The sequence below is a fragment of the Saccopteryx bilineata genome, chromosome 11 (genome assembly GCF_036850765.1).
Source record: "Saccopteryx bilineata isolate mSacBil1 chromosome 11, mSacBil1_pri_phased_curated, whole genome shotgun sequence".
NCBI lineage: Eukaryota > Metazoa > Chordata > Mammalia > Chiroptera > Emballonuridae > Saccopteryx > Saccopteryx bilineata.
Window position 1 is genome coordinate 23,594,168 of NC_089500.1, and position 24,444 is coordinate 23,618,611.

General features: G+C 47.3%; 1 protein-coding gene and 1 long non-coding RNA gene across 5 annotated transcripts in view; one reads left to right on the forward strand and one right to left on the reverse strand.

Annotated features, from left to right (window-relative positions):
- LOC136315157 (urea transporter 2-like) overlaps positions 1-24,444 on the reverse strand; it is a 452,042-nt gene that overhangs the window by 24,445 nt on the left and 403,153 nt on the right. The gene's annotated exons all lie outside the window — the stretch shown is intronic.
- Positions 14,518-15,172, forward strand: LOC136315650 (uncharacterized). Its single transcript, XR_010727534.1, has 2 exons — positions 14,518-14,627; positions 15,048-15,172. It is a non-coding gene; the product is annotated as an uncharacterized lncRNA (long non-coding RNA).

Consider the following 24,444-nt stretch of genomic DNA (forward strand, 5'->3'; position numbering starts at 1 on the left):
CCCTCACAGGTGCTTTTCCAAGGACAAGTCCTTCCCCCCTTACAAACTGTTCCTTCAGAGATCTCAGGAGCCAAACTTAACGTGCCCTTCTCCTCCACTCTGCAAACCCAGTAATTCTATCTCTAAAATACACCTTCCTGTCCAATGTTACTATTGGGCTGCCACCACCCCTTGCCACTTCTCCAGTAACTCCCAACTGAACATCCCACTTCTCAGACTTCTCCTCCATACCATGCTCCACAGGGCGATCGGAGCTGTCATATTAATACTCAAATTCACTTATGTCAGTTCCTTGCTTAGAGTCATTCAATGGCTACAGATGGAAAACAATATGTCTTTAACATGGTATGCAAAGCTCTGCATCACCGACTTCCTGTTATGTTTAACCCATCTTGTGCTTCTCTTGCCCCTAATCTCTGGGCTCCACACTGGCCTATGTTTAGCGTCTACGAGGTGTTAAGTAAGTACTTTTCCACCTCAGGACTTCTGCACATGCTGGGCCATTGGCCTGGAAGGTCTCTCCCTTGCTCTTTCCCTGGGTTACGCCCATTCATCTTTCAGGCTTTGTCTCAATGACCACTGGCCAGAGAAGCCTTCCCAGATCCACCCCTAACTGTCCTGTCACATGCTGTCTGGGGTCCCAGTATTTTTTCTTATAGTGTTTTTTTTTCGCACCACTCAATGATAGATTTATTTGTATATTTATTTGTCTAGTATCTACCTCCCCAACGGCACTTAAGATGCATAAGGACAGCGACCTTCTCTGTTCTGTTTACTGCTGTAACCCCAACTCACAGCACAGTGCCTGGCATATAGCAGGTGTTCTGTAAGTAAATAGTTAAATGAGGGAAGAAAGGGGGGACGGAAGGACAGAAAGCTACAGGTGACTACTAGAGCGGGAACATTTTCTTGGCGAGCCTTACAAATCATGTGGGTCCATGGGGCTTAAATGGCTTAAGAAGGGTGTAGAGGCCACCCACCAGCACCTGTCCTCGTTCCCAGAAGAGCTCATTTAAACAATAGCCGATTTTTAGCATAGATCTGCTAATATCATTCAGATCCAACAACTTCTCTTTCTGATGCTGCTATTGCTCTGGAAGAGAGTCCTTTCCCGCATTCTGAGCTGGCGGGTGAGTGTCAGTTAGTTCCAGACTGCCCTGGAGGGAGCACGCGGAAAGGTTTAAGAGAGCAAAAGCCTGCAAACCGGTCAACCTGTCCCTCTCCAACACGCTCTCTCTCTCTCCCTCTGGTGGCCATGAGGTGATAGAGCATCGTGGTCCCTTAGTAAAAGATTCCTTCCAAGCCATCCAGAGAAAAAGCAAGGAGCAATGATATATCTAGCACATGATTTCCCTGACACCATACATCTTGATGAAATAGAAATATTCTGGAAAGACCTCGTGTTAAATTCAGTGGCTGTAAAACCCATTAAAAGTCCAGTTGGAAAATGACGTTTTTCCAAACATATTTCTTTGAATCTAAGATGTTATCATCTCTAAGATGTATCTTTATTTTGTGTATCACCAAGAAAAAAGAAAATGCTACCAATCCAAAGTACAGAATGCATCCTGATTTCAGAAGTGTTAGAATAGAAAAACAATGCATATTAAATAATCAAGGAAAAATAGTGATTTTTGTGTTTGGTGATGGGGCTCAAGTGTCCAGGTGGGAGTTGAGGATGGGTAGCTGAAAAAGTTATTAGTAACCATGAGACTGCAAACATTTTTATATTTATTCTGATGGAAAATGTGTGTGTGCGGGTTATGAGGCCTTTAAGAAGAAGGCCCGTTACCTTGTTGGTTTCTGTATTTGCAGGGCCCAGGAGAAAGCCTGGCACATAATAAGCCTTCAATATATGTTGAATGAATTACAGGAAGAAGAAATGATTGCACAAGAAATGTACTCTCCGGAGTCATCTCCAAAAAGGCACTTTCTTTGCCACCTTGGATCCCTCCTTTAGGCAAATAGCATCCCCCATTACTGATGGAGAATCAAGGTGCCAGAAAGCAAAGCAGGTGTTGTTCCTCACGTGGATGTCAGCCTCCACTCTTGCTGAAGCAAGCTCTCCGCCTGTGTTGTGACGGACACAGGAAGCAGGGACCCAGAAAAACCGGCAGCTTGCTGAAGAGTCAAGATTAGACCCAGTTCCCCTCCCTGGGCTCCTTCTGTTACTCCAACTGCCTGGAGGGGTGCAGCGGGGGGTGGGGGGTGGGGGGGTGGGGGGGTGGGGGGAGGGGCGGCTGCCCTGAGCCCGGTCCGGCTCTCAGCCCAGTGTCCTGTTTCATAAGCCTGCAGAGCCTCGGCAGGAACAACGTGACTGCATCTCCTCTGGGGAACAGAGAGTTCCTTTGCCATGGGAATGTTTATCCTCTTCAAACGGGGAATTTGGCTTAGGGATAGGAGTGAGACGTGCTGCTAAAGTGACCTTGTAAAGAGAAGGTCGCCGTGTCTGGAAAGAGCACAGGCTGCAGCTCTGATGCCCAGTTATACCTTTTTCTCTGCCACCAGGGGTTGCGTGGGCCCCTGTTTCTCCCCTTTTATAGGACTACGTGGGATTTGCAGGACGGTGAAGTTGCTGACTTGGTTCTTGGCACCTAGGCGGCGCTCAGTGACTTTTAGTTTCCCCCCGTCTTGAGCTCCCAAATGGAAGGAAAGATGGCCAGAGCAGCCAGATGAAGTACAAGCTGGCTGGTCCCAAACAGAACGCCTTTCAAAAGTTTCCATAAGGCGTCGGCCACTTGTTAGAACTGGACGGCGAAACCCCTGCTCGAGCCACGTCCCGTCTGAAGGCGCAGGCCTCAGAGCCCATTCCCAGCTCAGCCTCGAGCCAGCCCATTAAACCTGCTTCCAAGAACACATAATTATCTGCTTGGCATGCTCCTGCTCTGCTTGGCTGCCCACACCTTCTTCTTCTCCCTCAGAAATGTGGCCAGAAAGGGCTGTTTGGATCAGCCTCACATGTCTCCAAAAAGCCAGCTTCGCCTGGTCCCTCAAGGAAACTCCAAACACAGAGCAGCTCCTCCATCCTTCTTGTTAAGCACCTACTGTGTGCCCTTGGGCTACCCCGAAGGGAGCAGGATTGCGGGGCCCAGGCCCTGCCTGCAGAGAGGGGCAGGGAGAGGGGAGTGGACGTTCTGTACAGAGGAGAAGCGCGATGGCCAAGGCAAGCAGGGGCAGTGACAGGAGCAGAGCAGCGCCCTCACCTCCCAGCCTTGGGGAGACGGGTGCAAGGCGTTTGTGCTGGGAGAGCCAGGGCAGGGCTGCACACTCCAGGTTGAGGCAACGCCTGAGAAAACACATGGTTTGTGCCAGGAAATCCCCGCTGGGGACCCTGCTGGAGTGTAGGGAGTGGTGCCAGTGGGCAATAAAAAGACGAAGCTAGGGTATCAGAAGCCAGAGAGTGAAGAGTTCACGATTCCTCTATTTGGACCCCAATTCTTCTTCCAGTGTTAGAAACCATGGCTCTGACTCCATTGTACTAAGTTAGTAACTCTTCTCCTGGCTCTTTCCTCTAAGAGACTATCCATTCCTGACAGAAAGGCAAAAACATGTCCATGTCAGTGGGGAGAGGCTGTGCCTTCTTTAGCATGTTCTTGCTGTCATGGGTAGAAGGGGACCCGTGATTGCAGGCTCTCTCCTTCCCTGAGGCCTGCTGGGTTTAAATGGGCCAGCAAACTTGTTATGGGGGGGGGGGGGAGGTGAATCCAAAATGGCCTCATTCATGTCATCTTCCCATCAACTGAGTTATCGAGGTCACAGCAGCTCTGGAGAAGGAAAAGTGATCAGCAGGTTATCCAAAAATATTTGTTGAATTAATTAATTTTCCCCAAGACTTTGCAATTAAAAGAAAAAGGAGAGCTTACAAACATTTCTACAACTGAAGGGCCAAACGGGACATTCTTTGCCTCTCCTGGATAATAAAGGAATCCATCTTTTAGTGCCTCTGACTGAAGACTGGGGTCCTATGACCCCATGGGCCAGGCTGTTCTCACTGTGAACAGCTCTGATTACAAGAAAGCCTTGGATCAATGGAGCTGACATCAAGTCCCTGGGACTTTTATCCATGGCTAGTTCTAGTTCTGTTCATCATATCAACACAGGACACGTGGACTGCCTTCTCTACCTTTGGAGATTAATCTCTTAGTTTGGAGATTAATCATAAACCTTTCCTCTCTTTCCCATTTCCTCCCTCCCTCCCTCCCTCCCTCCCTCCCTCCCTCCCTCCCTCCCTCCCTCCCTCCCTCCCTCTTTCTTTCTTTCTTTCTTTCTTTCTTTCTTTCTTTCTTTCTTTCTTTCTTTCTTTCTTTCTTTCTTTCTTTTTTCTCTCCTTTTCTCTAGGGCTGACCTCTCAATTTTCCTTCTGTTTCGTTCACCAGACAAAGCCCCTAGACTCTCTGCCATCCTGCCACTGGATCAAAGGTGGAGATGTCACCTGGATAGGACCTTGCTGAGTCAGGCTGGGCCCCTGGGCCAGGGGCTCTGCTGCTCCCCGAGCCGGGTGGACAGCTGCTGAACGGGAGAGATTAGCTGTGCAGGGCTTAGTGCATGCTGGCATGGAGACAGAATAGGCTCATGGGCTGGTGGCTCACACCCCTGGGCCAGGGGCTCTGCTGCTCCCCGAGCCGGGTGGACAGCGGCTGAACGGGAGAGGTTAGCTGTGCAGGGCTTAGTGCATGCTGGCATGGAGACAGAATAGGCTCACGGGCTGGTGGCTCACACCCCTGGAGGCCAAGGAGGGGATGGAGCCAGGAAAGGCCTGGTGACTAGACAGAAAGGTCAAGGGAATGGAGGAAAGGGGCCTGGCCGGCAGCTGAGCTGAGGGGAAAGGTGCTTCTCTCAGGGCTGGGTTGCATAAGAGGCTGGCGGAGTGCTGCCTCCTGTTAGGGGTATGGGGCGGGGGCCTCAGAGATTTTCTTGAGCTGAATCTGATGTGGGCTGAGAGTAGCCTGACTCACTGGGGCCAGAGGGTCAGGCCAGTGGGATGGGAGTCAGGAGGCAGCACAGCTCCGCTGGGCCATCTGCAGGCAGTCGGGTTGGGGATGGCTGGCGGCCAGCGGGCCAGCGTGCTTGGGGCTGTATCTCCGAGTTCTCCAGCAGGGCCAGCTGGGAGTCTAAGCAGGCCTGGCAGGGGAGCTCTGGCCCTCCGCTGAAGAGTGGGGTGGGGGTTAGAGGCCAGCCCTCCTTTGATCTCCTGCTTGGGTATTAGCTTGTGTTTGGAAGGACATTTGGAGGGGCGTTCCTCACCCTTCTCAGCTGATACTTTTAATGTGGGGTGAGCCTTCGATGTGCTATATAGTGAGCCCCTGACTCACCGCCTCCCGGCAGCAGCAGTTATGGGCTGTCAGACTGTCCTGTGGAACCTCCATCTGGCCCAGCCTACTTCCTCCCTCAAGGCCAGCCCCTCTCCCAGCTGGGGCAGCTCCCAGCTGGTCTCCCTGACTCTGGGCTCCCCAGTTCCTCCCCACCTCCCCACTGGGCATGACCAATGAGCTTTAAACACTACTTGGTCAGGCTGTGGCTCGGAAAGCTTCTGAGGTGTCCATGTCTGAGTGGCTTGCTGCTGCAACTGGACATGTTACCCCCAGGGGTGGCCCAGGCCCAGAGCGTGGTGACACCCGGTGTTGTGGACTGCTAACTACCCAATGAGAATAAGCATAGAATACTAGTTGTATATTTAAGCAAACAGGGTTATAAAAGAGTAGAATGCAAACCTTTTTTAAATAAAAATTTTTGGGAAGACACCTTGAATCTATAGACAGCTGCTTTCTGCGTGTCCCTATACCACCTGGGGGGTGACGGGTCCAGTCTCCCGGGAGGGGGAGAACCTGGGGAAAGTTAAACAGCTCTGCAGATAGCTGCTGTTCTCACTCTCCTGTGGTTCCTCCCTGGGGCCGGGGGTATTTCTAGCACATGCCCCTGTTCTGGGCAGGTGGCCTCCAATGGCCCCATGACAACCTCTTGCTTGGTTCGGCCATTCTAATGCTGTCCACATGCCCTAGCCCTGTTGTTGCCATGGTGTCTTCCTGACCATCCAGGGCACTATAACCTTGCTTTTGGCCTGTGCCATAGTTAGGATCAATTTTACAGTGCAGTAGTCACACACACACACACATGTATATGCATGTACACATTCATACATGCACACACACTCATACACGTGCATACTCATACTACTGCAACTATACACATGCACACACACTCATGTACACATGCATTCTCACAAATATACACACACACACACACACACACACACGATGAGCTCTGCAAACTTTGAACTGTTATGCACATAATATTGTATGCTTTACAAAGCACTTACTTCTCTGTAAAAGCATTTGGTTCCTTGAAAAATCCCCTGATGGGGAGATAGATTGGGGCGTGCTTTGTTCCTCCTTTCACAGGCTGAGAGAAGTGAGGGTACCTGCCTGAGTCACACAGTAGGTGACACGGTAGCTGGGACTGACCAGCCTCCTAATGCTCAGACCAGGGCTCTTTCCCCAGCAGCCCTGGATTCTCACCTGAGGACGTCCCTCCTCCCACGCAGGGACCAGGGGCTAGCAGGTGTTTGACTCTCTCTGTGGCTTTATACAGTTTAGGTTTCTTGTCTTTGGTTACAATGTGTACAAACACGTGCCTCAGTCCAGGAGCTGGACCATGGTGCAGAGCCGGGACTTCCTGTGTGTAACCTGGAATGGCTTGTAACCCTGTCCTACCTGAGGCAGGGATGTCGTTCTTCCGCACTTGACCTCTTTAGGGACTTAGTGTGGCATGTCCTTTAGGCTCTCGAGCTGCCTTTACTATTTTTTTTCAACAAAAAACCTTGATAATCCTTCCCCTGCACAGATGTTTATTTTCTAAAAGTGACACTGATTTGAGTGGGAAGGCAGGGCTGTCCCTGGGAAGGGGTGGAAACTGGGACAGATCCCATCAGGCACTGTGCCTGGAGTCTTCTTATTCAGGTGAAACCACATTAAAGTTCTTCTGTAGACAGAGAGGGGTGTGTAAAGGGGATGAGGAGGCTGTTGGGCGGAGAGAAGGGGAGCTAGTTAATGGGCTGGTGGTAAATCTCAGGTCTTTCTTAAGCACCTCCGCCCGCCAGGGACACTGGGGCTGGCTTCCCCTCTGGCAGTATCCGAGGTGCCCCATCCTCAGCCTCTACATGGTGCTTCTCGGCATGTTGCCACGTGCTCAGGTGTCATCGCAGACATTGGTTTTCCCTAAGTCACCTGGTCTTCAGACTGGCCTCACAGAACCCACGTGCTGCAGAGGACGAACCTGAGCTGCCCTTTTTATGTCCGGGTGGAGAACAGACTGAGCTAGCAGGGGGCAACGTTGTTTTCAGAGCACGTTCCTCCTTCCTTTTAGCCCTATGGGGATGCTCTTTCAACCAGAGAGTGGGGGTCCACAACCTTGACAGCACATGGTCATTGTCATCTGGGGAGCTTTACAAAATGCTAATGCCTGGGCTCCTCCTCCAGAGATTCTGGTGGAAGTGCTCTGGGTGCAACCTGGGCACTGAGTTGTCAAAATCTTCCCTGGTGCGGCTGACATGTGGCCCAGATGGGGAAGCACTGGCCTGGATCTCTGTTTGTTCTTGCTGCACCCATTTTATTTGCTTGCAACTGAAGGTGAAGACTGAGGGTCAACTGCATGATTAAGTGCAGGATCTCAGCCCCACCTGCAGATGCAGGCTCTACGTTTGGACAAGACCCCGTGATGGTTCCTCTGTTCATTCAGGTCTAAGAAGCCCAGGTAGGGGTCTAAGTGGGCAGTGCTGCCGCTGAGAGGTAGGCTGTGGGTACACAGAGCTAGAGGAAGGGAGGGGGGCATGCTGGGAGAAATCCTAGAAACAATCTTTATTCATTTCAGAACTTTTGCTTAGTGGTCAAAGCATTCAGTAAACAAGCAAGACCAGATTAGAGCTAGGAACAGCAAACCCCAAATGAAACAAAAGCAAGATTTATGACTTTAATTAACCACTTTTTACATCCTCTATCTCCAGATACAAGGTGGTGGCACATGGCCCCCGACTTTTCCCGCATGTGTCTCAGCCCATGGAAACGAACCCCTCCTTCCCAGGCACCCTGATCAGGGTCACAGCAATGGCGTGCTCAAAATGAAGTCCGTTGTCGGGCACGCCCAATTTCAGAAATAAAAATGTACTGTGTACGGAAATGGAGGCTCATTCAATTGCTGAAATCTAAATTGAATGCTCATCTTTGCCTTGTAGGCTCATGAAAGACCAGAAAGAGGAGACAGAGGGGTGTTGATTGATTTGCCCAGCCCTGAACAGGATAGATGGGTGGACCCATGCTGGGCTAGTCAAAGTTGGGGAGTTTTGGTTATGGGCCCTCATGAAGCCTTGCTATGAAGGTCAGTGGGAAGTGCTAGGCAGGGAGGGATGCAGAAATGGAGAGTGCTTGAAAAAAGCACCAGCAATCAAACCATATGGTTGTGCGACATCAGAGGAGAGAAGAGGAAATATCCTGCCAGGAATAGAAAGTGACATTTCATGGATGGTGAGAGGAGAGACACAGTTGGGATTGGCCGAAAGGAAAGAAAAAGTGGAAGGGTTGGGGAATTTCAGAGGCACACAGGGAAGGAGGAAGAAGAGGAGAAACAAGTAAAAGAGAAGAGAGAGGAGAAACCGAAGAGTCACAGCAGGAGGCGCTGCAGTGCAGGTGGTGAGGAATTGCTGAGAGGGACACAGACCGGATGGGGTGGGAGGGGGGACAGATGGACGCTCCTGAGCCGTGTCCCTGCTCTGAAGGGGCCTGCAGGCTTCCAGCTGTCAGACTCCCTGGTGGACTCCCCCTTCCCCTCCCCTCCTCCGGGAATCCTGTGAAGGAGGGGGCAGGACTCTTCCCAGAGAGGAGGAACTGGAGTGCTTCTTTTTCATCACCCTGCGGCTCCTGAACATCATCTGGACTTAGAAACAGACAGCCCTGGACCAGCCGTGTGCAAAGGAAAGCCAGAGTTAACCCACCGTGGAGACGGGAACTGAATTCTGGCTCTACCCCACCCTTTCTCCTCCTTCACGCAGAGCCAGACTTTCAGAATGAGCTTTCTTCAGATCCCCAAGAAGCCACTTGGGGTTGCATCAGTTGAGTATTAAGGAATGTATTCATTTTGGAAGTGGCTGAAGGCGTTTGCCAAGATGCTTGTCCTCTGACCCCCGCGGCTTGACTGAGGTAATGGGAGAGACAAATTGGCTATATTTGTACAGCTAAGATTCTGAAGAGATGGAATCTGTCTGGACATCCTGGAAAATAAATTAAGCTTGTTGTGAAATCTCTGAAGATGTGTTTCTCGAGAGCATCTGAAAGGAGGGGTAGTGTTGGTGAGCACCCCCCACTGAAAGGGTCCCAGTGGGTGGACCACGAACGCCTGGACTTAGGAATCCAGCCAAACCCCAGCTCTGCCAGTTACCGTGGTGTCGTATCAGGCATTAGAGAGATGCCTCCTCATCGGTGAAGCAGGACGGGGATCAATACCTCCTAAGGCTACATACAGAGGGGCTAGTGCTTTGCTGGACATGTGGTAGGTGCCAGCAGTGCTAGTTTCTGCCTCTGGTGTCCTGTGTTTTCTGGGGTTGTTCAGAAGCTCTTGAGGATCCAACTACCAGGGATTTCATGAAAGTGGAATTTTATGATGTAGCTATTTAAAAATGGTAACCTTCCTAAAACACCATCATTTCTATCTCCATAGGAAATCCTATATTGGATACTGTTCATTCATTCAAAAGTGTTTGTTGAGCACGTACTATGTGCCTGTCCCTGGAGATTCAATAATGAGCAAGAAAAAGCTTTCTATTTTAATGGAAACCAGAAGGTAAACTGTAAGTGCTAAGGAATGACACTGCCCTTGTCCCCACTGTGGGGGAGGGAGTGTCGAATGGAGGTAGAAATGAGGGGAGTATCTTATGCCTGGAGGGCGCTGCTCGTATTTATTGGGTAAAAGCCAGGGAGGCTAACTGTCCTGTGATATGCAGGGCAAGTCTATATGAGAAGGGACTGTCCCACTCAAAATTCTCAGGGGCAAACCCTGGTAGACCAAGGATGAAAAAAGTTATGAACATGAAAACCTGCCTCTTGGTAGGAAGATTTTTAATATCATCATTCTTTTAAGATCAACTTTTAAGAGATTTTTAAAAACAGGTCCCATGCCCTGTTTCTTTCTGTTTTTCAGATTTTACAGGTGCTTCCCTCTTCTTCTGGGGCCTTTCTGTCCATGTATTAATTATGTTGCTTCTTTTTTGGTAATGTTCCTAATTTCCTCGTGCACAAGACTGATGTCTCGACTGTGAACTAAGAAGTGGGATCGGATCAGGATTCACTCCTAGAATCCTGATCAGTAATTTGCCTCCACAAGAGGTCCAGCTCTGGTTAGGAGTGTCAACAGGGGCCATAGGTTTGGGAGAAGATAAATGGTTTATTTGGGGATATGAACTCATTGTCTTTGGCTGCATTAAGTCTATATTCTAACCACTAGGACACTAGCAGGTAAAGTACATCTTTACCAACTGATGACCCATCAATAACAACATCAAGGGCTTCTGAGTTTTAAACGTTTTGGGGACTAAGTATTCAAATGAGATGATAATATTTTCCACCAAATGATATTCTTTTTATTTTAAGTCCCTCATTACCATGTTCACAAAACTGTGCATATTCATTGTGGGAACTTCGACTACTAAAGAGAACAGGAGAGAGCAGAAACTTATTGCCATTTTCAACTGCAGAAATGGCTATCATAAACATTGGGGTACCATCCTTCCAGATATCTCTCTGCTCACAGTCACAAGCAGCAGGAGAAATGGACAGACAAAAATAATTTTCTAGAAACAGGATCATGACTTATGAGCTATTTTTTTCCCCTATTGATTTTGAGAGAGAGAGAGAAGCGTTATCTCATTCCACTTAGTTGTTCTATTTATACTGCTCAAAAAAATTAGAGGATATTTCAAAATGAATATGAAGTGATAAAATATCCCCTAATTTTTGTGAGGAGTATAGTTGTGTATTCATCAGTCGCTTCTTGTATATTCCCTAAATGGGGGTGGAACCTGCAACCTCTGGCACACCAGGTCGATGCTTTATCCACTGAGCCACTCGACCAGGGCCCTTATAAGCTATTCTTTAGATTTAAAAGTATTATATTTAATTTTATGTGACTTTAACATAAGAAAATTGAATTAAAGTGAAACTGAAGATACTGCTAAACTTCACATAAATGTTTATTCATTCATTACAGAAAGTATTTTTAGTTTTTATAACCCAGTAAGGTTAAGAAAACAGAACTATTTGGAAAAAATTAAAAACTTAGTAGCTTTCAAAAAATTCCAGCTTCATATTTAGGTAGTATTGATTGTCTCCTCACTAAAAATGTGAGAAAATTGGTTTTCTTATACCTTTATCAATTTTTAAAATAACTTTATTACTATTGTTATTTTTGCTTTGTTAAGATTTATACCATTTTATTTTTTGAATTTATTGTAATTTATAGTTGTCATATATTATTTCTATTTATTGAGAGAAGAAAGAATATGTGTCGAATATATTTATATATTTACATATGTATGCATATATGTATACATATGTACATATATTCATATATATAGGAATTTAGTGATCATCACTACTTTTTTATTATAGCTTACACATTCCTAAGTTCTTTCTTGTATTTCCTTTGGTGGATAACATTTTATCACACATGCATATACATAAATCATGTACATGTATATTTGAAAGAAAAGGCCCATAGATGTGCTATCCCTTGAGTTGCTCCATGTTTGGGAATGCCTACATATTGCTTCAAGAACAAATTGATTCATTCTTCACATATTTCCTGAGTGTCTAATAAATGTACTCCAGAGCTAAAATGTCAACAAAGACTAATTCATCTCTAGGGATAGCTCACAAAGTTGTATTGAGACATTCAAAATCTCTCCCAAATCACAATTACAGTCACTGGCAGAACTAATACATTAGGCTGTTAATAGGTGTGGCAGCCAGCTTCCAAGGCAGCGCTCAACGATCCTTGCCTCCTGGTGCTCTCAGAGCTGACCTGTGTCACCAGCCAGACATTGTAGAAATGATGGTCTGTGGCTTCTGAGACGAGGTTGTCAAAGACGTTGCCACTTTAGCCTTGAGCTCTTGAGTCACTTGCCCTATGGGGAACTGATGCCATGTCATGAGGACAGGCAAGCGGCCTTAAGTAGTTCTTTGTGGAGAGAACTTGAGACCTCTTGCCATTAACCAGCATCAACCCTCAGCTGTGTGAGCGAGCCACTTTGAGATTGGATCCTAGAGCTGCAGGTGAGCCTTCAGATGACAGCAGCTCCAGCTGACGTCTCAGCCACTATCTCAGAGACCCTAAGCCAGAATAACCCAGCTATGCTGCTCCTGGATTTCTGGCCATAGACACTGTGAAGCTAATAAACATTTATTGTTGTAAGCTGGTAAATTTGGGACAATTTATTACCTATCAATAGCTTACTAGTGTGTTAGCCATTAATACTTCTTCAAAGATCTGATTATCCAGGCCCTGGCTGGTTGGCTCAGCAGTAGAGCGTCGGCCTGGCATGCGGGGGACCCGGGTTCGATTCCCGGCTAGGGCACATAGGAGAAGCGCCCATTTGCTTCTCCACCCCCCCCTCCTTCCTCTCTGTCTCTCTCTTCCCCTCCCGTAGCCAAGGCTCCATTGGAGCAAAGATGGCCCGGGCGCTGGGGATGGCTCCTTGGCCTCTGCCCCAGGCGCTAGAGTGGCTCTGGTCGCGGCAGAGCGACGCCCCAGAGGGGCAGAGCATCGCCCCCTGGTGGGCAGAGCGTCGCCCCTGGTGGGCGTGCCGGGTGGATCCTGGTAGGGCGCATGCGGGAGTCTGTCTGACTGTCTCTCCCCGTTTCCAGCTTCAGAAAAATACAAAAAAAAAAAAAAAAGATCTGATTATCCAATCTCTTAGAAGGAACCCAGAAAGGCATATTTTTTAAGGAGGAAAATATATATTTTTTTTGGAAAAAAGAAACCAATATTTATTGGACACTTACTATGTGGTAGTTACTGTTACAGATGTTATTTAATTCTAATAGCAACCAAGTAGAATAGTGTAGAGAGCACTTTCTTACCAATTTGGAGGTAGTATCCTGCCAAAATGAAATGACAGAGCATGTAAGAAAGATCTGTTGGCCTCACACTTTTGCAGGAAATTAGTTTCCTGTTGGTTGAGCTTCATGGGGCAGAAATGTCTCTTGGGGTGAAAACTCTGGCTGAGGTTGAGTAGTTTTGAAATACAGCCTACTCACTGAGGAATGTATCTACCCAGTCCTTTGGCTCGCTCTGTGGGGACATACCCGAGAAGTACTAACCAACATTGCCTTCAAGTGGGTTTAACGCAGAGACAATGCTTAAATGTAGGAATAGAATCAGAAAGCAAAGGAAGAAAGAACTACAAGTTACAGCGCTCCATCATTCAATTATTTGGCTGTCCTTATCAAGGACCTCTCATTTGCAAGGGTAGTAGCCTGACAAATGTGAAATATATGATCCCTGTCTTCCAGGAACTGAGGGATGGTTAGACCTATAAAAACAATGTAGGATGGATTATGTGGAAAATTCCCATAGTTTTTTTTTTTAATTTCTTTTTACTTTTATTAATTTTTAGAGAGAAGAGAGAATGGGGGGGGGGGAGGAGCAGGAAGCATCAACTCCCATATGTGCCTTGACCAGGCAAGCCCAGGATTTTGAACCGGCAACCTCAGCATTCCAGGTTGACGCTTTATCCACTGCACCACCACAGGTCAGGCCAAATTCCCATAGTTTTAAACATGTAGTTTGGCTTGCTCAATCCTCCTTCTATATACCCAAGAGTCTGAAAAGTTAAAAGTCAAAATTCTCAGCATCCCTTGCAGCTAAGATTTTAGAATAAAATCAGGCATTGTCAATTAGAGGCACTTAGACAAAATGGAGAAGGTGGAATTGAAGCAGAACTCGTGTTCTTTCAGCTGTTGTCTCATGGAAGTAAGGTCAGGAACGCATGGAGTTTTCTGTCATTCAATACTCCGCCACAAGCTTTGTGGTGTTTGAGAGGCAGTAGCTACAGGGGCTTCCTGATTCTGGCTTTCTGATTCTGAAATACCATGGTGGGTTCTTGAACTTAAGAGCTTCAGGGGCAGACCAGTCTTGTAATGTTCCAGGAGTTGTTTATGCTCCAACCTAGGGAGATCCCTTCTACAACTCTGCCCCAAATTTTATAAGCCCTTAAATCCTTGTATTAAATTGCTTTCTACTTAAAATTCCTGTAGTGGTTTCTGTTTCCTGCCCTAGACCCCGAGCAATAAATACCATAAGAAAGAAGCCAGCCTGAGGAGACTGAGGCAGGGGCCCAGCGGGAAGGGGCAATTATAAAGGAGTTTGAGGAGGAGGCCACGTTTTAGCATAAAGAAGGAAGGATTTCAGACAGTCCAGAAGGAGAGATGAGGGCTCCGTGTGGGAATAATTACAAAAGCTTGTTTCTCTTTCCCCAGGTTGGTACCTCCCTATCAACGTCCACCCTTCAGCTGGCTCGATTATGGTTTTTATTAAGGCCTGGACTGGAATGAATAGTTACTTGGAGTGTCTGTTTGTTGTCACTGGTAAGTGTGTTATTTCAATATGGGATTCAATACCCAGAAAACAGATTGTCATGGAACCTCTTATGGATCCTGCAAAGATAAATACATCTGGAGAAGGCAGGCTCTTCCTTTCCTGTTGCCTCCCTTCATCACCCAGCTGGAAACTGCAGGCTGCTGCCTGGGCTCCGTTCCTGATCACCTACCTCCCTGGGGGAGCATAAAACAGAGGGACCAGGTGTTTGCTGACATGGCAAATCAGAAGAAAAATCACTATATTGGGAGTGAGGAGGCCTGAGATCTAAATTTAGCTCTGCTGCCTACCAGCTGTTTAACCTTGGGCAAGTTTAATTAATATCTGAGTCATTACTACCTTGTGAATCTGCCCACTTCTGTCCATTTTAAAGGCTGCAACCTTAACCCAGACTGTTATCCTTTTTCCAGTCATCCCTCCTGCTCTCTGTGCTGGCTCCAGAACCCACTCTTCTTGGGGCTTCCAGAACAATCGTGTTAGAATACGAATCAGATCATGTCACCTCTTCTTGAAGACCCTTTCATGCTTCCCAGAGCCCCCAGGATGTCAAAACTTTTGGGCAGGACATTAAGTCTGATTTGGTGTCAGGGGGGTCTCTCTTCTCCTCTCCTCTCCAGAAAGGTCTGTATTTTTTTTTTTTTTTTTGTATTTTTTCTGAAGCTGGAAACGGGGAGAGACAGTCTGACAGACTCCCGCATGCGCCCGACCGGGATCCACCCGGCACGCCCACCAGGGGGCGACGCTCTGCCCACCAGGGGGTGATGCTCTGCCCCTCCGGGGCGTCGCTCTGTCGCGACCAGAGCCACTCTAGCGCCTGGGGCAGAGGCCAAGGAGCCATCCCCAGCGCCCGGGCCATCTTTGCTCCAATGGAGCCTTGGCTACGGGAGGGGAAGAGAGAGACAGAGAGGAAGGAGGGGGCGGGGGTGGAGAAGCAAATGGGCGCTTCTCCTATGTGCCCTGGCCAGGAATCGAACCCGGGTCCCCTGCACGCCAGGCCGACGCTCTACCACTGAGCCAACCTGCCAGGGCCCAGAAAGGTCTGTATTTTAAGGTGAACTAGAACCAGTGGTTTCCAAAGTGGGGTGTTCATCCTGAGGGATATGTAAGATGGTCCACTGGGGTGTGGGTTGAAAATATTAGAACTTCTATGTATATTTTTCTTTTAAACTTAGAAAGAAGATTAAGCTTTACCACCATCTAACATAAGGTATCCTGGCTGCATTCATCACTCAGGTCACATGTGGACATTGTGAGCCATGTGTAAAGGGCAGCATCATAAGGATAAGAGGCTGGTGACTGCCTGTGCAGGCTCTGAAGCTAGACTTCCCGGATAAACTCTTTCTCTTTATATTTTTATTTATTTATTCATTTTAGAGGGGGGGGAGAGAGAGAGAGAGAAAGGGGGGGAGGAGCAGGAAGCATCAACTCCCATATGTGCCTTGACCAGACAAGTGCAGGGTTTTGAACCGGCGACCTCAGCATTTCAGGTTGACACTTTATCCACTGCGCCACCACAGGTCAGGCTAAAGTCTTTCTCTTGATAATTATTGTTATTATTATTTTTTTTTGATAGAGAGGCAGGGAGAGAGAGACGGGAACATGGAGCTGTTCCTGTATGTGTCCTGACTTGGGTATCGAACCTACAACCTTTGTGTTTCGGGCTAATGCTCCAACCAACTAGCTATCTGGCCAGGGCTTAATTTTTATTGATTTTTTAGAAAGACAGAATGAGGAAAGGAGATAGAGGGGAGAGGGAAAGGAAGCACTTATTTGTCGTTCCACTCAGTCATACATTCCTTAGTTGCTTCCCATGCATGTCCTAACCGGAAATCGAACCGACAACCTTGTAGTTTTGGGACAACACTCTTAACCGCCTGAGCTAACTGGCCAGGGTACTATTATTATTAATTACTATTATTATGATTCTGACAAAGAGTAAAGCTGCCATGGTGCAAAAGGAGTTACACAAAATCGACAAGTGGATTTATAAGATTTCTGCAAAGAGGCTTCAGATGATAAAAAATGCTTGCCTAATATAAGCCCAAATGAGTCCTAAGAAAGTGGTGGGCTTTTGCTTCCTCAGTTCTGATTATGAACTTATTACTATCACATAAGGAAGTGGGGAAGTGATAACCTAATTAACCATGATGAGCATTATGCCAAAAAAAGAGTCAAAATTGTGAAGTCTACTTTAAAAAGGACTTACGTTCACTGTCGTTAAAGATGACCTGCACCTGCTGCATATTGCACGTTGACATATTGGCTGTTGTAAGTATGTGTATATAATTTATAATTAATTTAGTCACCTTAGGGGTGACTGCTCAAAAATGTTTTTCTGTTGGAATTACACAATAAAGAAATGTAGATACCACTGAGCTAGGCAGAGGTTTGGGATTAAATTGTGTAAGGACTTGCCCTCGGTCCAATGTATGTTCTTTGACAGAATGCAAGAAGGTGAACTTCTTGGCCTTCAGTACCTGTTGTGCATTTGTAAAACAGTTGTTACTCTGTGGTAGGCTTTCAGTGGGCTTTAAAGAAGTAGTCTTTAAGACTTAGAGTATTTTATCTGCAAAACCATTTGATTTAGGTATTGCCCTCTGATATTTACTTAGAATAAAAGAAAAGAAGGAAAATTTTGTGTGCCATACAAAATTATGTCACTGATAGGATGGGTTATGGTGACCTGTACCTCCATGATGTGAATTGTCTCCTGCCATTAGGACCAATTGGATCACACATCAGTTCCATCATCTAGAACCCAGCAAGCGACGCCTTTTGTGCACCACAGTCATTCCCGAAGTAATTTGTTTACCCCAGCCATCAGAACACAGTCAATAGATGGCAGGAATTGACAAAGTGGCAGTGTATAGGCAACAGAGGGAAACTGGAAAAGTGAATTGTAGGTGGTGAGTGACTAGCAATACATAACCCGCTTATTCCCATTGTGGAAATGTCTGTGGCCACAAGAAAAGCTGACCAATGGAAAATGTGAATCAGACAAAAATGGGCCACTTAATTCTGCATGAATACATTCAAGAGTAAATATATTTCGATTCTCTAAGCACGATGGCTCCTCTCAATACCTGGTTTTGTTTAAACCACGTCTGCTGACACTTGGACACTCTCCAGTTACCTGGCATCTGAAATTATACCATTACTGATTCACTCCTTGGAGCTAAACGTAGAGCTCTTCCTGTATTCTCTTTTGAAAAGCAAGCACCCCTGGAAAGAGTTAGCACTCTGAGTCAAAGATCCCTTAGTGTGACTTGGTTTGTTAAATGGTCCCACCTGTGCGGAGAGCTCTGGGATAGAATTAGGGCTCTAGGCATGCCAGGAGGGGATGCATGAGGAGGTGGGAGCTGCTGAGACTTGGGGAAAGAGTAGAGACAGAGAAGGAGAGTACCTATGGCCAACTTTAATGGTTTCAGTTTTAACAAAGACAGAACCTGATCTGAACCCTTTAGTTCAGGTCTGAAATAGACTATGTCAGCCACTGATTTATCAGATCTTTTGGACTTAGGTAGAAATCACATCTTTCAGAATTAATTCAGTATACTACAACATTCAAGGGGCCTCGATAAGGATAATCAACCCTCAGTTTCCAGTGACCCTGCCACTAGCTTTTTGATTGTTGATGGGCAATCCAGGCTACAAGTCACAGCCTCTGAGCAATCACACCCATTTTCTTATCAATTATGGACAAACAAGAGACCAGAAGGCAAATTTCTAGAAAAGAAAAAATGCTCTTCAACACATAAAATTGCTGTGATTAGGGATTATCTGTCAGACATTTTACAAGATCCCATTTCATATTGTTATTACGGATGATTGGGCAGTGGCCATTCTGATGAGGTCTTTTTGATGGTTTTATTTCTGATATTTATGTCCCTGCTTGTTCAAAAAGATGACACATCTGTTTAGTAGTACCCCTCCACACACACACCTAGCTGATTGATTTAGTAGATTCTGTGAAAAAGAAATCAAAGTTTTTTGATAAAAATATACTTTTTTTGATAGAAGGTATTTGTTGGTTTCTAACTAAATTGGTAGGTTATTTTTACTTTGATTTTTTATTTTTGTTTTTGAGAATAAGTTCAGGTAACTAAAAAGAACAGGTGTCTAATCGACGTGGCTGCTTGTGCTGACAGATACTTATATGACATCAATTGACTAAACTGATGGGAACTTGATAAGTTCAGTCAAAATGTTTGAATCTGTCAACAGGGACTGTGGATCAATTTTTGCTTTGGAAAAAGCACACAAGTGTCTGCATTTTACACAAAAGTACAAGGTGCCTGGCCTCAAGAAACAAAAGCTGATCCTGAAGGCGAATTCTTTAGAAGAACCTAAGTAATTTTTTGTGTCTTCTGATCTCTTGCAGGGACCTGAGTTTCTCAAGGGAAGACTGCCCTTGTCTCTCTCTTGCTGTGAGGCCACAGAGCAGTTATGTTACAAAGATGAACATGTCCTCTTTGGACATTTGGGGCCAAGAACAGTTGCCTAGAGAGGGTGGGGAAGAGCCAGGGAAAGGCAGAGATGGCTTTTCCACTTGTCTTCTATATGTTAGGTGACACTGGTGCTTGCATATAAATGTAACTTTATGACCTCTTGTGTTTTATTTTCTTTACATGGCCTCCGTGTGACAGGTTGGGCTAAAACTCAGAGAAACCAAGTGAGTTGGCCAAGGTCACACAGCCATTTGGTGGCCAAGTCAGCAGCATGGGCCAGGTTTGGGTGCGTACTCTCTTCTGCCTTTTCTACCAGACCACAGTGGCAGTGTGCTGGCTTGGGCAAAAGCTCATCAGCTTGGACCCAGGGTCGCTGGCTTCAGCAAGGGGTTACTCAGTCTGCTGAAGGCCCGCGGTCAAGGCACATATGAGAAAGCAATCAATGAACAACTAAGAAGTTGCAACGCGCAATGAAAAGCTAATGATTGATGCTTCTCATTTCTCTGTTCCTGTCTGTCTGTCCCTGTCTATCCCTCTCTCTGTAAAAAAAAAAAAAAAGAAGGAGGCTCAGAGTCCAGATGACTGGGTTTGAGTCTCAGTGTTCCCCATGCCACCCCCATTCCCAGCATCATGACTTTGGGCGAATTCCCTGTGCTCTTCCATCTACAAAGTGAGGATGGTGGTAATATCTACCCAGGATCAGCTTCATGGGCAATCCGCCAGCGCAATTGCATATGGCCTGTGCCAAAGAGGGCCCCGGGCTTGGGGTGTGATGCTCTACCATTGCCATACTGAAACTCTTAATAACTCAGATATCTACAGTTATTCAGTGAAGGCTGATAAGACAATGGATCACGAGTGGGGAAGGCTTGGATCCTTGGCTTATATTCAGTGTTGGCTCACGTTGCCTCTTCATGTTCTGGGACACCTACGTCTTCCTTTCCCTCCTAGCCCTCACATGGGCACTGCTGCCACCTCTGGGCAGGTTCCTATGCACAGATGTGAGGAGGGTCTGAGTTGAACAATGCACCCTGCAGCATCTTGGTCCATTTTAGGTACCAAACATATTCTGGCTTGGAGGTTGCAATCCCTTGGGGGTTTCCCACTCACAGTGGGTTGGAGCAGAGGGTCTGTGGGACGGGGAGATGCCTGGTTCAACTCTTCCACTCTGGCTGGGCATGAAATATCAGTCTGCTGGCTGGTGTGAGAGGAGCCTGGCAGCCGATGGGCATTTGTGGGTTCACTGACTTGCAGGGTGGGACCCCTGGGTACCTTTGAGGGTCTACACTCACCTGGCAGGTATTCTGGTGCCTTAGGAAGTGAAACATTAAATAGCAGATAAAAACACAATGATAGGTAGAGAGAGGGAGAGAGAGAGAGAGAGAGAGGGAGGAAAAACCACCCAAGGGAGAATGGAAGTGTCTTATAATTTAGTACTTTTAACTGCACTTTGCACCTGTTTTTGAACAAAGGCCCCAATTGTCACTCTGTATTGGGCCCGGACCCGACCTCAGGGCTGTGGTGAGGGTCAGAGGAGTAAGCATCTGATTCTGGAGGCACTCAGAATGGGGCCTGGTGTTCGGCAGTGCCCAGCACACTCTTGTCCATTTGCTCTCCATTCCTTTGGAGGAAGTAGGCCACAATCATCATCCATGGGGGCGGGGGCTTCCCTCAGCTCATCAAACCCATAACAACACAGAGAATTATCTGCTCTCTTCCGATCTCCTGACATGCTTCTTTAATTCGGGCCAGCTATTGAGTGGTAACTAATTTTGCAATAGTCAGAGCAGGTCAGGACCAGGGCTGTGTCAGGTGTCTCCCTGAGCCCAACTGGCAGGGAGCAGGGGGATGTCATGTGGCCATATCCACTGGCTTCAGCTCATTTCCAGCGTGGTAATGAATTCAAGAACGAGCTTCTAAAATGAACTCTCGATCAGGAGGGAGGCGGTAATTGCACTGCTTATTAGTGAGTCCTCCTGGATGGGGGTTAGGGGTGTGAGCAATAGAATTAAATGAATTTCCTTTGAAAGTTCTGCTGTGCAGAGTAAGAGATATAAATGCTACATTTATGCGTTTAAAATACCTCCAGGGTTTGGTTTATAGACTTGTTTATATTTATATATTTATTTGAGTGCTTATGGCTTTATCTCCGTCATTTTCACGTTGGTATCTCTATACTCATTATGGCTTTATGACTGCGTTTTGGAAACCAGGGGCTGCTCACACTAGCACAGGATTTGATGAGTGAAGGAGATCCAGGAAAGGAAAACAAGTGTAATATTGTAGTTGGGGGAAGAGGCTTCCTTTGGGGGAAGGAAGTTAAAAATGAAGCTTGGGGTCTCATGCGTTAGAATCTTGGGGTGTTATTGCTGGCAGGCAGCTGAGTGACTGTCCCGTCCTGCCCCTCCTGGAAAGACAAAAGGACAGAGGAACTGAGAGGTGGTGAAACTGACCCCAGGTGTCAGAGCTTATTGTCCAGCAGTCGAGGCCGGGGCCCCGGTCTCCTAACGGCCGCTGCTTCTCCAGGCTCACCTTCTTTTCCTTCCTATACACGCAGGGGGACTTTCCGCTGTGCAGAGTGGGCAGAGTGCCTAGAACTCATGAGGCTTTTAAGGGTCCACAATGATGCTTTAATTTATTTTAAAATCAGGAGAAAAAATTGCATATAATCCAGCCTGCATTATATTCATCTTGATACCAATGTAGTCATAAAGTGTAATTTTTAATATTTTTTTTATGGAGGAAGGGACCTATGAAAGCTAAGTGCCCAAGGCCTCCACCAGTCATAATGTGGCCTTGTGGATACATGCCACTGAAGAGGGCGATGGGAGAAATGTGGGGGCCACCCCCTGAGTCACCCCTACCCCACAATGATGCTGAGGCTCTACTCCCTCCCCACCCCACCCGCTTTTATGCCCCAGTGTCTCAAATGTCCTTTTGTCAAGCTCTCTGCAGAGAGTTCATTTCAAACAGGGAGGAGGGAGTTCTGAGTAATAGATTCTGATGGGTAAGAGTGACAGGAGTCCATACTGAAGAGTAAACCCCTGCAGACTCAGTTTTGATCAGAAGGCACTAGAGGGTATTCCAGGCCTCAGGGTCTTCATGGTGCGCATGAGTCAGAGCTGCTGTGTAAATGTATGGAGGACCCATTTATAGAAGAAGTCTCCGTTTAGTAAAATGACAGATGTGTTGGGTATCTCTGATCGGGAGTGTACTCCCCAAGCCTGATCAGTCTATGAGGCTCGCCCATCTCAGTAAAAGAGTCTGTCACTCACTGCTGTAGACTGAATGTGTCCCCTGACCCTCTGAATTCCTATGTTGAAATCCTAACGTCCAATGTGATGGTATCTGGAGGTGGAGCCAGAGTTGGGAGTTGGTTAGGTCATGAGCCTGGAGTCTTCATAATGGGATTAGTGTTCTTATGAAAGAGACCCCAGAAAGCTCCATCGTCTCTTCCAGCAAGTGAGTGCATAGCATAAAGAGGGCCGTCTGTGAACCAGGAATGGGCTCTCACCAGACACAGAATCCGATGGCACCTCAATCTCGGACTTCTAGCCACCATAATTGTGAGAAATAAACGTTTGTTGTATATAAGGCATTCAGCCAATGGTGTTTTGTTGCAAAGTCTTGAACAGACTAAGTCACTAACCCTACTAGGGCTCAACTCCTCTCTCTCACACTCCATACCCCCAATGCCTGGGCAAGTCCTGTGAGCGCCATCTCTAAATTGCATCTGGAACTGGCTCTCACATCACCTTCAATGCTATGTGGCTGAGCCTAAGGCACTGTCATCTCTCCTGGGTAACGTCAGTAAGACCAGTCTCCCCACTTCCCACCTTCAATTCAGGAAGCTGCCTGACTGTCCTTTGAATTTCTAGCACAAGTTGCTCCCCTACTCAGGACCCCTCCTGTGACTGCTCAACTCACTCAGACACAAGCCAAAGTCCTCTCTCTGCCACCCAACTGGCCTCCACAATCTGGCCTCTGGCTATTTCTCAGATGCACCCTCCTCCCCCTTGACACGTCCCCTGCCCTGAGCATGCCAAGCCCACTCCTGCCCCAGGACCTTTGCACATGCCCTTCCCTCTGCTTAGAATGCCTTGTCCTTGTTAGTCGAGGCTCCTTTTCCGAAAGGCATCCTCCAGCTACCACTCCACTCTATAAGATCCATCCCGACTTTCCTCAGTGTAATCGCCACCACCTGATACTCTAACACATTCCATTTTCTTTCTGTCTGTCCCTTCCCTGGGGATGATCCCCCTGCTCCCAGCGCAGGGACCTTGTCTTACTCATTGTCACATCTCTAGGCTTATACAAATCCCATGTTCAAATGATATTTGTTGTATGAATGGACAAAAGGCTGGGACTGTAAAGTAATATATTCTCTAAAACATCTGCTGTATGGGCAGGTTTTATTTTTGTCCCAGAGTTGGATCCTCAGCTCCTGTTGACCCGTCCTCATCTCACGGGGGCCCCTGCCTCATTCCACCCCTTATCTCTTTTCAAGTGCTTTCTGGAAGTAGCCGGGTAGTTGGTCACCCTGCCTGTCCTCATCTCGCCAATGGAGGGTGTTTCTAAGCTATATCCTGAGCCTGCGCCCCTCCTGCTGAGAGCCCCGCGGAGGCCGCCCGCAGCCTCCAGGGTGGGTGGCGCTGTCAGCCTGGCGCCCAGCCTCCTGCACGCCTGCCCGCCTCGCCCTCGTGGCTGCAGCCGTCTGTGCTCTGTCAGCTCCTGAAACGGGCCCTACTGTCTCAGGCCATAACTTCTGTATATCATAAATTATCGTGACACTGTTATTGCTCAAAACAGCTTTCAAATTGACAGGGAAGGAAGGAAAAGAAGGAGAAAAAAAAATTACTTCTCACCCCAATAAATTTCAGACGGAACCATAGGTAGAGGAAGGAAGTGAGGAGCATTGCAGCAGGAGCTGGAGGTACGAGGGAGAGGCTGCGATGACGTTCCTGGCGAACATTTTGTCCGTTAGTTCAGCCACCGTTTGTGAAATACCCAGTGGGAGCCGGATGGATGTGGGATGTGGGATGTGGGATGTGGGATGGGTGCTGGCAGGGCAGTACCGAGGTGCGATGCTCATCAGTTCGTGGTGGGGGTAAATGGGAGGCAGGTAGTTGGGCCCGGAGTGATGAGTGTCCCAGTGGAAGGAAGCGGGGGTGCGGAGGGAGCCCAGAGAGGGGGCTCCCCACATCTGCAGACAGTGTGTTCTAAGTGAGTCTTCAATGGGGAGTACGAGGCGATGAGGTGAGCATGCTCGAAGGCCAGAGGAGAGCATGGGATCAATCCCGTGTGGCTGGTTCCAGGACAGTTGCAACAGAGCGAGTAAAGTGCTGGGTGAGAGGGAAGG